Raw genomic sequence first — 14,804 nt, 5'->3', positions numbered from 1 at the left:
CAGTGAGGGCGCGGAGCTGTGGAGGGAAGGAGGGGGGCGGGGGAGGAGGGCAGTGAGGGGGAGGGAGCAGGGCTGCAGGGAGGGGAGGGGGAGGGAGCCGCAGCAGCACTTCCGCTTCTCCTGCCGGAGAGAGACACGAGTCGAGGCCCAGCACCGAGACACAAAGAGAGGTGAGGCCCCCCCGGGGGCGGGGGGCAGAGCGGGGGCCGCCTGCGGAAGGGGGAGAGGGGTGGGTGCCCCCCTCGGAGGGGAGCGGGGGGCACTGAAACCGCCTGGGGAGGAGGGACGAGGGGGGAGCTTGCAGAGCGCCTAGAAAGGGGGGCGAGGGGTGCCCGCACCCCACTCTCCCCTAGACAAGGGGGGCCCACGCGATGCACCGGAGACGGGGTCTGGAGCCCTCGGCGCCCCCACCCCTCCCCCGCAGGACCCCGAGCCGCCCCTCCCGCAGGAGGGGAGCGCAGGCATGTAATGGCGAAAATAGAAAGCTGGGCATGTCCCCCCCTGGCATAGCGGGCTACAGGGGGCGCGTCCACCCCCACCGCGGGGGGAGCAGCGCCACTGGCACAGCACAGGGGGGCACGGATTGGGGGCGGGAGGGGGGAGCCGAGTTGGGAAGGCGAGAGAAAATGTCTGTGTGTGAGGGTGCCCGTGTTGACACACATTGTTCATCCTTCAGAATGCCAGCACATGACCAGCACAGCTCCCCCCCCCCCTGTACATGAAGCAGAACTCTCCCCTCCACAGCCAGAAGAGCCCCTTGCAGCCTGCTGAGGGGCCTCTTGCAGCCTGCAGAGGGGCCCCATGCAGCCTGCAGAGGGCCCCCTTGCAGCCTGCAGAGGGGCCCCCTTGCAGCCTGCAGAGGGGCCCCCTTGCAGCCTGCTGAGGGGCCCTCTTGCAGCCTGCTAAGGGGCCCCTTGCAGCCTGCAGAGGGGCCCCATTCAACCTACAGAGGGCCCCCATGCAGCCTGCAGAGGGGCCCCCTTGCAGCCTGCAGAGGGGCCCCCTTGCAGCCTGCAGAGGGGCCCCCTTGCAGCCTGCAGAGGGGCCCCCTTGCAGCCTGCAGAGGGGCCCCCTTGCAGCCTGCAGAGGGGCCCCCTTGCAGCCTGCAGAGGGGCCCCATGCAACCTGCAGAGGGGCCCCATGCAACCTGCAGAGGGGCCCCATGCAACCTGCAGAGGGGCCCCATGCAACCTGCAGAGGGGCCCCATGCAACCTGCAGAGGGACCCCTTGCAACCTGCAGAGGGGCCCCTTGCAGCCTGCTGAGAGTCCCCTTGCAACCTGCAGAGGGCCCCCTTGCAGCCTGCAGAGGGGCCCCTTACAGCCTGCAAAGGGGCCCCAATGGAACCTGCAGAGGGGCCCCATGCAACCTGCAGAGTGGCCCTTTGCAACCTGCAGAGTGGCCCTTTGCAACCTGCAGAGTGGCCCTTTGCAACCTGCAGAGTGGCCCCTTGCAACCTGCAGAGTGGCCCCTTGCAGCCTGCAGAGGGGCCCCTTGCAGCCTGCTGAGAGTCCCCGTGCAACCTGCAGAGGGCCCCTCTGCAGGTTGCATGGGGCCCCTCTGCAGGTTGCAAGGGGGCCCCAATGGAACCTGCAGAGGGGCCCCAAGCAGCCTTCAGAGGGCCCCCTTGAGCCTTCAGAGGCCCCCCTTGAGCCTTCAGAGGCCCCCCTTGAGCCTTCAGAGGGCCCCCTTGAGCCTTCAGAGGGCCCCCTTGGAGCCTGCAGAGGGCCCCCTTGGAGCCTGCAGAGGGCCCCCTTGGAGCCTGAAGAGGGCCCCCTTGGAGCCTGAAGAGGGCCCCCTTGGAGCCTGCAGAGGGGCCCCTTGGAGCCTGCAGAGGGGCCCCTTGCAGCCAGCTTAGTCCCCTTCTCGGCAAGAAGACCTCGTCGTTGCAGCAAGCAGCCCCCTTACAGCCAGCGCAGCCCCCCCTTACATCCAAGAGGCGCCCCTCTGACACCAATCGGAGCTCCCACTAGAGCCTGCCCCTACCCCCCCCCCCACCCTCCAGCAAGCAGCCGCCTGCAACCAACAGAGCCTCATTTACGTCAGCAGATCCCCTTGTGACCAGAAGACCCCCATCTTTGCAACAATTAGCAGAAGTATTCTGTAGATCAGAACCCCCCTTCCACCGGTATATGCTCGGCTTTCAGAAGACCCTTCCTTGCACCATAGCTCCCCAGCCAGAGGAGCTCACTACAGCGTGGCCAGAGGACCCCCACCTACAAGAAGCATTGGGAGCCCCTCTTAAAACGAACCTCCTTCTCCCACAGCAGGCAGAGCTCCTGAGCAGTGCTTCTCTACACCCAAACCACCCTGCTAAACGGAACAGCACATCCGAGCAGCAGTGAGGGGTGCAGTCCCTTAGAGCCAGCAGACCCCCCTCGAGTTAGCACACACCTTAATAGCTAAGGGAGCTCTGAAATATACAGCAAGCACCCCCTCATCTAGTTAGCAAAACCCCCCTAATAACACCGGGAGCTCTCAAACATTGCAGCAAGCACCCCCTCATCTAGTTAGCAAAACCCCCCTAATAACACCGGGAGCTCTCAAACATTGCAGCAAGCCCCCCCTCATCTAGTTAGCAGACCCCCCTAATCACCGAGGGAGCTCTCAAACATTGCAGCAAGCACCCCCTCATCTAGTTAGCAAAACCCCCCTAATAACACCGGGAGCTCTCAAACATTGCAGCAAGCCCCCCCTCATCTAGTTAGCAGACCCCCCCTAATCACCAAGGGAGCTCTCAAACATTGCAGCAAGCACCCCCTCATCTAGTTAGCAAAACCCCCCTAATAACACCGGGAGCTCTCAAACATTGCAGCAAGCACCCCCCTCATCTAGTTAGCAGACCTCCCTAATAACCTAGAGAGCTCTCAAACATTGCAGCAAGCACCCCCCTCATCTAGTTAGCAGAGCCCCCCCCTAATAACCTAGGGAACTCTCAAGCATTGCAGCAAGCACCCCCCTCATCTAGTTAGCAGAGCCCCCCCCCCTAATAACCTAGGGAGCTCTCAAGCATTGCATCAAGCCCCCCCTCATCTAGTTAGCAGAGCCCCCCCTAATAACCTAGGGAGCTCTCAAACATTGCAGCAAGCCCCCCCCTCATCTAGTTAGCAGACCCCCCCAATAACCTATGGAGGTCTCAAACATTGCAGCAAGCCCCCCCTCATCTAGTTAGCAGACCCCCCCCCTAATAACCTAGGCAGCTCTCAAACATTGCAGCAAGCACCCCCCTCATCTAGTTAGCAGAGCCCCCCCCTAATAACCTTGGGATCTCTCAAACATTTCAGCAAGCCCCCCCTCATCTAGTTAGCAGAGCCCCTCCCCCCCTAATAACCTAGGGAGCTCTCAAACATTGCAGCAAGCCCCCCCTCATCTAGTTAGCAGAGCCCCCCCCTAATAACCTAGGGATCTCTCAAACATTGCAGCAAGCCCCCCCCCTCATCTAGTTAGCAGAGCCCCCCCCTAATAACCTAGGGAGCTCTCAAACATTGCAGCAAGCACCCCCTCATCTAGTTAGCAGACCCCCCCCCTAATAACCTAGGCAGCTCTCAAACATTGCAGCAAGCACCCTCCTCATCTAGTTAGCAGAGCCCCCCCCCCCTAATAACCTAGGGAGGTCTCAAACATTGCAGCAAGCACCCCCCTCATCTAGTTAGCAGAGCCCCCCCCCTAATAACCTAGGGAGCTCTCAAACATTGCAGCAAGCACCCCCCTCATCTAGTTAGCAGACCCCCTAATAACCTAGGCAGCTCTCAAACATTGCAGCAAGCCCCCCCTCATCTAGTTAGCAGAGCCCCCCCCCCATATAACCTAGGGGAGATAGACGTTTCTTGGTGGCCACCCCAAAACTCTGGAATCTTCTGCCACATTCCATCAAAACTGCCCCGAACCTGATTAGCTTCCGCAGGCTCTTAAAAACGTGGTTATTTAACCAGTGAGAGGATGACTGACCCCAGTAGCTCCACAGCGCCGAGACACCCCAGGGTATTTGTTGCGCTATAAAAATTACGTAAATAAATAAATAAATCAAACATTGCAGCAAGCACCCCCCTCATCTAGTTAGCAGAGCCCCCCCCCTAATCACCGAGGGAACTCTCGAACATTGCAGCAAGCCCTCCCACCCCCCCGCACCCAGGCACAGACGCAGTTCCTCTCTGACACGTTGGCTTTTCTTGTTCATGGCCACATGGCTGCCTCAACAACACACATGACACATGGATGTATCGCGGAGTTCTGAGGGTAGCCTGAAGCTCGCAGGTTCGCCGCTCACTCACCTGCTCTTGACACCTGATACTCGACCTGCGCCCACCCAGTCTTTTGAAGACCTCCTTTACTGTCCTGAGAATCCAGGCGGCCGCCTCCTCCTGAACTTATGGTCCTGCATCTCCAGAGCACTTGGGCAGGCTGGGGTTGTTCAGGGGTAAATATATATAGATAGATAGATATAGATGGTGTGGCACACCTTCAGTTTTAGTTACTTCCTATGGGTAATCCTAAAATAAACGTTTGCACGTTTTTGGGCGCCTCAGGATAGGTCCCTTCTGGCTGGGGGACTCAGGTTGAAAACAAATGTGGAGGGAGTGTGGGAGGTTCCCACGCTGAATCCTGATAGGTGCTCCTCAGGAGGTATAACAAGCCTCCGATGTTTCAATAAAGTATTCAAGTTCGAAAGAATCAATTGTTTTATCAAAGTTTTATTCAAGTGTTCATATAGTCAAATAGTCGTATATTGTTTTCATAAAGACTGTAGAAATATCTCATCCATCATGAACATTATTCAGAAGCGTAGAAAATCCCTATGCATTTCGGGACGAAAGTCCCTTCATCAGGAGACTTGACTGTATCTAAAAGGGAAATAAACACTGTTTTAGGAAGGGGACTGAAACCTCTATTAAAGTGAGTAATAACTGACAAAAGGCCAACTACAAAGAAAGACCTAAGTGTCAAACAAGAATCAGTGGGTTAGTCGAATCATTAAACTGATAGGTTAATCGAATCCTTAACCCCTTCGATGCTGATGACGAGCTCACCCACAGTGGTCGTGCGGATGACGAGCTGAGCTCGTCATCTAACGCGGCTTATTGAAAAAAGCCGCACAGCGGAAGAATAACCGCCGCAGCGATGCGGTTAAACGGGTGACCTAAAGTTGTAAAGGGAACCCACAAGGAAATCACACGAAATCGTATGCATTATCGTACGCACGATAACGCATACGATTTCGGGTGTTTTCCTTGTGGGTTCCCTGGGCTCTTCCAGAAAAATCGGCTTTCGCGCACGAGTTTGCACTAAACAAAATACTGCTTGTTGTCTCGTTTTTTTCTCTCACCTTCCCACAACTTTAGGTCACCCGTTTAAGGATTCGATTAACCTATCAGTTTAATGATTCGACTAACCCACTGATTCTTGTTTGACACTTATGTCTTTCTTTGTAGTTGGCCTTTTGTCAGTTGAATACTTTATTGAAAAATCGGAGGCTTGTTATACCTCCTGAGGAGCACCTATCAGGATTCAGTGTGGGAACCTCCCACACTCCCTCCACATTTGCTGTTCAGGGGTAGCCTGTGTGATGCATCACAATATCTGACCAATTGTAGGATGGTTCTGACCAGCTCCTCTCCCTGGACTCAACCTGCTCCGGTGACGTCAGAATGATGTCAGATACTACTGTTCGGAGGAGCCAAACTCTGTTTGGAGGAGCCAAACTCTCATGGAACGACACGTGGTGGCCACCGTCTCTGGGATCAGCCCCCATCCCGAAACAGTACGCCAGAAACCTTGGTATCATGATGGACGACGCCCTGTCCATGAAGGACCACATACGCATACTCTGGGGCAAAGGTTTCGCAATTCTCAAACTCCTGGCAAAAATGTTCTCTTGGATACCTCTGGATTGTCGACGCACAATCACCCAGGCCCTCCTGGTCAGCCGCCTGGATTACGGCAATGCCCTGTTCGAAGGGATGAACGAGCAACTGTTCTCCCGCCTACAGGTCCTACAAAACCAGGTGGCTAAACTGGTCTGTAACAAAGGCAAGCGAGATTCGGCATCCGCATGCCTTAAAAAACTTCACTGGCTACCAATGCGTCAGAGGGCCACCTTCAAACTACTCTGTCACGCGCACAGAGCCCTTCACAAAACGGGCCCTACCATCCTTCAAGGGAAAATTGAATTTTATATCCCCAACAGGAATCTAAGATCCAACAACTCAGCCCTGGCGAAATCCAAGCGCATTTACAGAGCAAGGACAGGCGGACGCGCCTTCTCACACTTGGCGGCTAAAAGATGGAATGAGTTACCTGTGGACCTCAGACACACCACAAACTACCTTCAATTCCGCCAAAAATTAAAAACTCACCTCTTTCCCAAAAACTAACTCCCCAGCACAGTTTCAGCAGTCTCCTTTTTCTTACAGCGCCGTGATATCCCATGGGATGAGTGTCGCGCTCTACAAATACCAGAAATAAATAAATAAATAAATGCTGCCCTTGTGCTTCTTCTCACCCTCCATCGCTGCAGTCGTAGGGTGGGCCTGACCCTCACCTGTCCCTGGTACCTGCGCAGGTGACGTCAGAATGATGCTGCCCTCGTGCTTCAGCTCGGCCTCCGTCGCTGCGGTCAGTAGGTCATTGCTCAGCTGAACATTGGGCACCAGTGGGACTGCAGCCAGTTCTCAGGCGTGAGCATGTCCGTACTACAGCCCTTTTGTACCCGAGGACCTCCTGGAGGTCTCTTCCATCGCCCATACCTCAAAGACTCCAGTCGTCTCTCAATGCCCTCTCGTTAGAGGACGCTCCCCAGAAATCTGCCAATTTTGGAATCTTCTCAATCTCTCCATCAGGCTCCCTCCAGCCAGGAGCACGGCGTCTGCTCTGATCTCAGGCCTGGATCGCCTGCGCTGTGGACTGATCCCAGCAGCATCCAAGACTGGACCAGGGTGGGTTGAGGGTGTTCCTGTTCCATCGCTGTCCCTTGCTCCTTCCAGTTCCCCCGTCGTTCTTACCGGGTCTCCAGGGTTTCTCCAGCCAGGAGCACAGCGTCTGCTCTGATCTCAGGCCTGGATCTCTTCCACCGTGGACTGATCCCAGCAGCATCCAAGACTGGACCAGGGTGGGTTGAGGGTGTTCCTGTTCCATCGCTGCCCCTTGCTCCTTCCAGTTCCCCCATCGTTCTTACCGGGGTCTCCAGGGTTTCTCCAGCCAGGAGCTCAGGTCAGGCTCACCTGCCCCAGCGTCTGACTCCGGCAGCATCGGTGTGGAAGCCCTGATGTTTGCGACCATTGGTTTTTGCATCTCCTGGCTTAGGAAGGCATCCAAGGCCAGGCCAATATGGGTTGGGGGTGCTCCTGGTCCATCGCTGTCCCTCCCGCCTTTTCGAACCGGGGTCTCCAGGGTTCCTCCAGCCAGGAGCACAGCGTCTGCTCTGTCTCAGGCCAGGATCGCCTGCACCAGTGACTCACCCCGGCAGCATCAGTGTTGAAGCCCTGATGTTCGCGACCAGTGGTCATTGTATCTTCAGCGATCTCCTGCCTCAGGCCGCATCCGAGGCCAGATCAAGATGGGTTGGGGGTGTTCCTGTTCCATCGCTGTCCCTTCCAGTTCCTCCCTCGTTCTTACCGGGGTCTGCAGGGTTCCTCCTTTCCTGCAGTTTTGTCTCTAGTTTGCATCAAGCCTCAGGTGGGCTGTACCCTAGCTGACTGCCAGGTTTATATGCCCGCCTTCAAATCTCGGCTAGTTCTTTACTCAAGGAAAACTGGGGGTTTGATCACTGTTCAGCGAGGTCTCCGCGTGACTCGTCGGTTCAGGCGCCTGCCCACCACTTTGTGGGCTAAAAGACCTCTCCCTGCTTCGGGCTGACCCCACAGGGTACACCTGGCCAGCATTTCATTTGATCCCAATGTGCCATGAAGCCTCGTCCCTTCTTCCACATGAGATAAGGTTCCCACCGCTCCTGCAGCTTCGTCGCGCCTGGACGCGGGCCCTTTATGTGGTGTGTGATTGTAAATGTATTCATATAGCGCTTAAGGGCCTTGACGAGGCACTGAGGCGCTATTCGTCGGCTTGAAGTCATTCAGATCTCAGAGTTCAGCCTTTGGGGCGCTGGCAGGTGGGAGCCCTTTACACCCACACTTTAGGGACTGACTGCAGCAGTAGATTCAGTTTAAAACCCGTGGCCTCACTCATCGGTGACCTACAGAGAGGCCCCTCCGCGCCTTTTAAAAATGAATTCTACAGACCACTTTCGCGTGTTTGTGTCCTTGGCACGAGCTGGTTTAAGTCTTTACAAATTCCTTCCAACCGTTTCAGAAGCCGAAGGAGTTAATTCACTTCTTTTCGGCGGCGGCACCAGCCCTATAGAATTCCCTTTAATGGCTCAACTGGAATCCCCTTTAGTATCACAAATCTTTTTAAAAAGTTACACCGAGTAAGTCGATGTAGAATTAAGGGGTTCAGGCGCCAGGACTCGCTTGTGATTTGTAAATAGCGCTTATGTTTTTGCCGCCTTTTTTTTGCTTTCTGTTCATTTGGAGCTGTCTATCCATGTTCATCTGTGTGCACTGTGAAAAATGAACGACGCTCCCGTATTTGCCTGCTAAATGTGCACTCACTTGTATCTGCGAGCGGTGCTGGTACTGCAAGCATCACAGCTAGAACAAAAAGGCACTCCCCTGAAAACATCAGCATTGTAGTCCAACACATCCGTACTTCAGAAATAGGTATATCCTTTGAGCCCCCCCTTCCCTTCCAATCCGCATAGCACCTGGCCGGGCTTAACATGTTGGAAATCACTCAAAAAAGATGTACCTGTGTTCCATTCTTATTCCCAGACAGGGAAAATCGAGGATTCTGTATGTATTCGTGTGCATACGTGATGTTTGTACATGGGACCGTGCCAAGCCCTGCTGGCTGAGCTGTTGGTCCAGCTTGGGGCATCAACCCCTGCTGGCCTCTGTCAGTCGTTTTCTTTTTTCCTTGGTAGTTCTGGGCCTGTGCAGAATTTCCAAGGGCTCCCCAATGCACTTAGATGGGCATTGAGCCAGATGTTGGCTGCCCGCACCCTCAGTTTGATCTTGGTGGAGCTATCTTCGGTCCACAGACTGCTTGTGCATCCGAAGATGAAGTTTACAGCACCGTATAGCTCATAGAACTTGTGATTGACTGGGCTACTGTTTTTTAACTGTATGTATGCTGAATAATCTCACTCAATTACTTCGTTGAGCCTAGGTTTTTCATATTGAACCTCTACCCTTTTGCAAAAGTGACCTTTACGGCTGCTTTTTAGGGCTTGGCACACTCTGCAGGGCCTTGCCTCCCGCAATCTGCAAAAACCCTAAACGTAGCGCCAAGAGACTTATTTAGGGTGAATTACTGCACTTTATTAAATATAAATAAATCACTTTGAATTCAACAAGTTGCTAAAAGCCGCAGTCGGTGTCCAGTAACAGCTGTTTCCCGCCAAGCAAAGCTTGACAGCGGCTGGAGACCATAGCAACAGTGGAACTGAGTGCGCTGCAAACATAATAACATAACATTTGCTGCTGGATTTGTCGACCTGCTGGCCATGTCTTTTCAAACCCTCCTAGCCCTGCCAACCCAGTGTATCCTGACCATCACTGGGGCCTGGATCCAAAGGATCATTGGTGCGTTGGCGTCTTCGTTAGACGCCTCCTCTCCTGATCTAGTGCGTATTGATAGATCATCGACGTTTGCTACTGTTAACACCTGGATTGCTCGAGCTTGGGTGACTGAGCTCCTCGTAAATGGTCATTCAATGGATAAAGACTGAAAATCTATTGGGGGATGTGTCCTTCGCATCTGAAAATTGTAGATGATAGGAGGTCCAATTGCTCCATCTCGATATGGGGGGGACAGCTTTTCTTCCTCTTCCACCAGCATCCCGAGTGGTCCTCCAGATCTGGACAGATGGAACTAGAGACCTGGAGGTCACCAAGAAACTCCACTGTGGACAGGACTTCAGCTCCGCCAGGGGATGGGGCTGCAGGGCTTTAAACAGTGGGATGTGGCTGGTTGAGGCTGGGGCGTGATGGAATTGTTCTTGAACCTCCAGGCTGAAGATGAGTTACGCCCAAGTCCGCTCTTCCGATCCCAGCAGCTTCGATACGCACTCAGGCCACGTGTGAAGGACTTAGCTGAGCTTCGAGACTTTAGTTCCTCAAAGCCAAGGTCCTTGTGGAGAAGATGCAAGATCACAAAATAACACTGGTCCGTCCGTCGTTTGTGGTCAACACCCAAGGCTCCTTCCTCCGTGTACAGGGGGCATGGGAAACGGGATCTGGTCCTGCTCACGAGGATGATTGGAGGGAGGCACACGACACGCCCCGGAAGAGTCGCTGTAGCGTCACCATTTATTTAAACTCATCCAGTTGAAATACTTGCCTCTTGCCGGTAACACAAGGGAATGCTTGTAGAAGATGTGGCAGTGGACTCGCCACTTTGCAAGATGCTGGACACAGACAGAGACCTTATTCACAGGATCTGGAGGTGTGAGGGGATTGCCCTCTTCTGGGGAGATTCTCTAGGTGAGGTGCTGAGTTGGCAGCTCTCACAGGTTCCAAAGTTGCTCTTTTATATGTAAATGTGGATCTTGGCAGCAAGAGGTACACAATGGCTTTATTGTGGTTCGGCCTCATGGTTGCAAAGAGGGACTTGGCCAAAAGATGGAAGACCTGGGACCCCTCGGCGGAGAGATGGTGGAAGGGACTGTATCCTTGCACGACATTTGAGAGGCCCATTTTACTGGCCAGAGTTTGTGAGCAAAAGCACCTTAAAATGAAGGCGAACTGGGGTCCATAGAAGGGGGTCTGGGTGGAGCCGAGTGGGCAAATGCCCTGGACCCTGAAATATCCACCTTTGATGTATACACGTCAATCAATGTGGGTTTTCGTCGAAGGGAAGTGGGGGCTGCAGACCACAAGTGTTCTTTGTGACTGGCCTCGAACTGAGTTGATACACGATTTTTTATCTTGGGTATTTCTCCATTTTCTTTGCTTATAGCAAACCTCAAAATGTGCTATAAAAAAGATTGAAAACCTATTGTGTTTACAGGATAATCGGAATATGTTTATTCTCTTGCATGTAAATATGTCTCATAAATCTTCCTGTTAGTAATCCTGAAAATGCACCTGTTTTAGGCTGTGGAGACCGAATGTGCGTGCCCTTCCTCAGGTAGGGACCGCACCAGTGCCTGCCTGGAGACCCCAACCTCCGGCCACCATCGACACACAAAAGAATTACCCAGAGACCACCGCACTTTGAGTTTGAGAAAACACTTCTCAGACTGTATTTATTGTTCAACGGAATTGCATTAAAACATATTTTGATTGCCTTCACAGATTGTCCATACTTTACATTTAAGATCAAAAGATTTGTAAACCGACCTGCATTGGAATCACCGTACCAACATTGTTGGTGTCATGCTTGTCCACCCCACTGGCACAGAGCACCGGCTAATTGTCTCGCGAGCCCTGGTACAAGCCACCGGCCCCTCCCCCCAGATATAATCTTTACCATGCGCACTCCCCCGCGCACGAACAAGGAGACGAGCCAAGGCCAGCTGAGCCCTTATGCACCCGTGCCTGAGCAACCCGAAAAGGACCCCTTCCCCCGGCACCCTTTGGGTGATGGGCCAAGGCAACCGGGCTTGTCCTAGCGCTAGCTGCAGGTCCCAACACTCCCAGGACAAGGGCATAAAGTACCGGAGAGCCAAGGACAGTTGCGGTAGCGCATCCCTGGCCCTGCCTTTCAGACCTCGGACCTTCTGCCCGGACTCCAGCAAAGATTTAAAGCCAAATGCATCCAGAATTCGCCTGCCTTCTTGTCCCAGATGCCAAGTTATACTAGCTCTGTATCCAAATCTGAGTCCTCCCCCCCCCAATAAATATGACAAATTATTAAAATACCTGAAGGAAAAAAAGCTGAAGAAACGACTATGAAGAATAAATGCATCTGCTCATCTTTCGCTGATGTTTATAGCGTTTCAACCTCTACTTCCTGCTCTGTTTCTTTAATATGTGTTGGTTGCCCACCTGTGCCTGGCTAACAAAGGGGGCTACTAGCATCCCCTTGAAGAACCCTGCATCCTTCGCTCTCCCACCCCTTGAAGAACCCTGCATCCTTCGCTCTCCCATCCCCTTGAAGAACCCTGCATCCTTCGCTCTCCCATCCCCTTAAGAACCCTGCACCCTTCGCTCTCCCATCCCTTGCAGAACGCTGCACCCTTCGCTCCCCCATCCCCTTGAAGAACCCTGCATCCTTCGCTCTCCCATCCCCTTGAAGAACCCTCCATCCTTCGCTCTCCCACCCCCTTGAAGAACCCTGCATCCTTCGCTCTCCCATCCCCTTAAGAACCCCGCTCTCCCATACCCTTGAAGAACCCTGCATCCTTCTCTCTCCCACTCCCTTGAAGAACCCTGCATCCTTCGCTCTCCCATCCCCTTGAAGAACCCTGCATCCTTCGCTCTCCTATCCCCTTAAGAACCTTCCACCCTTCGCTCTCCTTTCCCATTGAAGAACCCTGCACCTTTTGCTCTCCCATCCCTTGAAGAACCCTACACCCTTCGCTCGTCCATCCCCTTAAGAACTCTGCATCTTCGCTCTCCCATCCTCTTAAGAACCCTGCATCCTTCGCTCTCCCATCCCCTTACGAACCCTGCACCCTTCGCTCTCCCATCCCCTTGAGAACCCTGCATCCTTCGCTCGCCCATCCCCTTAAGAACCCTGCACCCTTCACTCTCCCATCCCTTGAAGAACCCTGCACTCTTCGGTCCCCACTATCACCTTGAAGAACCCTGTATCCTTTGCTCGCCCATCCCCCTAAGAACCCTGCATCCTTTGCTCGCCCATCCCCTTAAGAACCCTGCACCCTTCGCTCTCCCATCCCCTTAAGAACCCTGCACCCTTCGCTCTCCCATCCCCTTGAGAACCCTGCATCCTTCGCTCGCCCATCCCCTTAAGAACCCTGCACCCTTCACTCTCCCATCCCTTGAAGAACCCTGCACTCTTCGGTCCCCACTATCACCTTGAAGAACCCTGCATCCTTCGCTCTCCCATCCCCTTAAGAACCCTGCATCCTTTGCTCGCCCATCCCCTTAAGAACCCTGCACCCTTCGCTCTCCCATCCCCTTAAGAACCCTGCACCCTTCGCTCTCCCATCCCTTGAAGAACCCTGCACCCTTCGCTCTCCCATCCCCTTAAGAACCCTGCACCCTTCGCTCTCCCATCCCCTTAAGAACCCTGCACCCTTCACTCTCCCATCCCTTGAAGAACCCTGCCTCCTTTGCTCTCCTATCCCCTTGAAGAACCCTGCATCCTTAGCTCGCCCATCTCCTTAAGAACCCTGCATCCTTCGCTCACCCATCCCCTTAAGAACCCTGCACCCTTCGCTCTCCCATCCCCTTAAGAACCCTGCACCCTTCGCTCTCCCATCCCCTTAAGAACCCTGCACCCTTCACTCTCCCATCCCTTGAAGAACCCTGCCTCCTTCGCTCTCCTATCCCCTTGAAGAACCCTGCATCCTTAGCTCGCCCATCTCCTTAAGAACCCTGCATCCTTCGCTCACCCATCCCCTTGAAGAACCCTGCATCCTTCGCTCTCCCATCCCCTTAAGAACCTTCCACCCTTCCCTCTCCTTTCCCTTGAAGAACCCTGCACCCTTCGCTCTCTCATCCCCTTAAGAACCCTGCACCCTTCACTCTCCCATCCCCTTAAGAACCCTGCACCCTTCGCTTTCCCATCCCTTGAAGAACCCTGCACCCTTCGCTCTCCCATCCCCTTAAGAACCCTGCACCCTTCGCTCTCCCATCCCCTTAAGAACCCTGCACCCTTCGCTCTCCCATCCTCTTAAGAACCCTGCATCCTTCGCTCTCCCATCCCCTTAAGAACCCTGCACCTTTCGCTCTCCCATCCCTTGAAGTACCCTGCATCCTTCGCTCGCCCATCCCCGTGAAGGACCCTGCATCCTTCGCTCTCCCATCCCTTAAAGTACCCTGCATCCTTCGCTCTCCCATCCCCTTAAGAACCCTGCACCTTTCGCTCTCCCATCCCTTGAAGTACCCTGCATCCTTCGCTCGCCCATCCCCGTGAAGGACCCTGCACCCTTCGCTCTCCCATCCCCTTAAGAACCCTGCATCCTTTGCTCGCCCATCCCCTTAAGAACCATGCATCCTTCGCTCGCCCATCCCCGTGAAGGACCCTGCACCCTTCGCTCTCCCATCCCTTGAAGAATCCTGCACCCTTCGCTCCACCCTCTGTTGATAGTAGCTGTAAAGGAGATGAGACTATGGCAGCTACAGAGAACTGGGATGTTGTGGGAACTGCATGACGTCATGGCAGCTGCCCACCAGGGTTCAGTCCCTGCAGTGAATCTGGGTCAGGCCTGGCCTCGGTGTCTGATCCCCGCAGGGCTCCCAGCAGCGTCTTTATCCCAGTCCGGATGTGTCCCCGTCCCTGCCTGCCTTGAACTGGGCTGGCCGTCCCATCATGGCCGCCCCAACCATACTGTATATGAGCTGCCTTTGTATGTGCTCACGTCACCTGGCTTCGGGTTTTTAAACCTAAGCCGAGGACACTCGGGTCATTCTTAATGTTGAACGCGTCAGGGATCGTGTGGAACTTGAGCTGACGGCTATACATCTGTGTAGCGCCCAGTCTGCCATTGCTGTTGCAGCGCTAGGTCTCCACGAGTGACGTTCCAGAAGGTTCTGAAGTTTCCTTCTCAGGCTGCAGTCAGGTTGAGCCTGTGCAGTTAGTTGTGCTATTCGAGTGAATGGGCGTGTGCCTACCCTAGGCCAA

The 14,804-nt window shown here is 54.3% G+C and overlaps 1 protein-coding gene across 2 annotated transcripts in view; it reads left to right on the top strand.

The window, feature by feature from the left end:
* Positions 1-14,804, top strand: part of LOC147689342 (ubiquitin-conjugating enzyme E2 E1-like) — a 400,187-nt gene that overhangs the window by 207,762 nt on the left and 177,621 nt on the right. The window contains exon 1 of one of the 2 annotated variants that reach the window (XM_086942149.1): positions 94-170. The exons of the other annotated variant lie outside the window; for it this stretch is intronic. The gene's annotated coding sequence lies outside the window, so the exon portion shown is untranslated. Of the gene's footprint in view, positions 1-93; positions 171-14,804 lie in introns of those variants that run through there. 2 annotated transcript variants of the gene reach the window in all.

This window comes from Lissotriton vulgaris, chromosome 10, assembly GCF_964263255.1.
Source record: "Lissotriton vulgaris chromosome 10, aLisVul1.2, whole genome shotgun sequence".
Classification (NCBI taxonomy): domain Eukaryota; kingdom Metazoa; phylum Chordata; class Amphibia; order Caudata; family Salamandridae; genus Lissotriton; species Lissotriton vulgaris.
The sequence above is the reverse complement of the archived record's forward strand: the minus strand, read 5'-3'. Positions and strand labels throughout refer to the sequence as shown.